The sequence below is a fragment of the Capsicum annuum genome, chromosome 3 (assembly GCF_002878395.1).
Source record: "Capsicum annuum cultivar UCD-10X-F1 chromosome 3, UCD10Xv1.1, whole genome shotgun sequence".
Classification (NCBI taxonomy): Eukaryota; Viridiplantae; Streptophyta; class Magnoliopsida; order Solanales; family Solanaceae; genus Capsicum; species Capsicum annuum.
In genome coordinates, this window is record NC_061113.1 from 157,724,895 (window position 1) to 157,726,644 (window position 1,750).

At 33.3% G+C, this 1,750-nt stretch overlaps 1 non-coding gene across 1 annotated transcript; it reads left to right on the top strand.

Moving 5' to 3' along the window:
- The first annotated feature begins 208 nt into the window (after positions 1-208).
- LOC124897313 lies at positions 209-315 on the top strand. The gene has a single exon (XR_007054035.1). It is a non-coding gene; the product is annotated as a small nucleolar RNA R71 (small nucleolar RNA).
- The last annotated feature ends 1,435 nt before the right edge of the window (positions 316-1,750 follow it).

Genomic DNA, 1,750 nt, shown 5'->3' on the forward strand with positions numbered 1-1,750 from the left:
GACTATATCTAATACCCATACGACCTTGTTAGGATCATTTCTTAAGTTAGCATGACATTGAGGATTTCCTTATGACATCCTATTCAACAGTGTGTATAATTCACCATAAGTCTTCTTAAGAGTTTGTCCACCGGCTATTGAATTCAGAAGAATCTTGGTATTTGGATCTAGTCTCTCAATGAAAGTATGAACAAGAAAATCATTAGACTAATAATGTTGAGGGTAATTTCTGAGAATACTTTTAAATCTCTCCCAAGCTTAGGAGAGATTCTCTCCTTTCTATTGTGTAAAACTCAGAATCTCACTTCTTAAATGTGTAGTCTTCCCAGATAGAAGGAATTGAATAAGGTACTTTTGATCTAGATCTTCCCAAGAAGTAATAGAGACTGGTGGTTATGAATGTAACCACCTCTTTGCTTCCCCAGTAAGAGAAAAATGGAAGATTGTCAGTCTGACATAAACAGTACTCATCCTAGTAGAATGTAAGTATTGATTGTTTCCAAGAAGATCTGTATGTGCTGCTGTGGGTCTTTATGTGAAAGGCTAGAAAATTACCCAACTGGATTAAGCAACTTCACCATATTCTATTTTAATTCAAATTGACCACTTGGCTCAGGTTTTTGAATACTATTAGTTGCATGATTGTTGAGTGGGATTGCTACCTCACGAACAGGTCTAGCAGCTAGTTGAAGAGTAATACTTGGGATAAAGAGAGCTTGGAAATGTCTGATGTCAAATTTAAGCCATTTCAACCTGTTGAATGGGATATTGAGCTCTTCACCTTTGGTGAATTATTAGTTATGGTTTTTCAAAAGGCTCTACCCTCTTTATCGCTCGCCAGTTCCATATTCAGCTAAACCTGCAAAAATTCAACTGCTAAGATCAAGTTGTTAACACTTAAACTTATTATCAAAAACCAAGAATTTAGCAAATTACTAATTATACTAGTCCCCGGCAATGGCCCAACAACTTATTGAGGCTCCAATGCACACAGAAGTGTAATTGATCATACAAGTAATATAGAGACTTAGACAATCAGATATCGTTCCGACGAGGACTAAGCATCTAGAATTTCAACCAACTTTTAGTTTTAGACAAGGAGGTATTAAATGTTTTAATGTATCAGGATGATAGTGAAATTAAGAATAAAAATATGAATGAATAAATAAGAAATAAAAATTTGGGACAATACCAAAGCAAGCAACGACTATAAAAAATGATGATGAAAAATCCAAGGTTGAGACACTTTGAAAAATCATACAAATCTTTATTCTTATCATAGTATGGTTGGTTATCGGGTTTTGATTCACAAATTTTGTAGAACAATCTTGGTCTCCCAATCCTAAATCTTCTATCTATCTAAATATTACAAAAATAGCACCGACGGAAATTCAATAATTTATCTAGATTCATAAAGTTATCTTCTTGAAATTGAACCAAATAAGGCTTCTAGGCAAATCCCTATCTTAGATGCTAATTCAAACCCCTTATTTCATAAAAAGATAAGAACACTTCTTTTTAATTTCTTCATTCTATCCTATGATTCTCCTCCCGAATTCATATAGAAATATAGATTTATTCCAATGGTTGCCACACATCTAAATAGTAAGATCAAGAAATTAAGAACAACCTAGATGATAGTCCAAAAATAAACTATGATAAAAAAATATCAAAGAGTAGTCATGTTCTTGACCTCAACCCTAGAACAAGGGTGTTTAACCACAATTGTTTTAATTCAACATCCAAAATA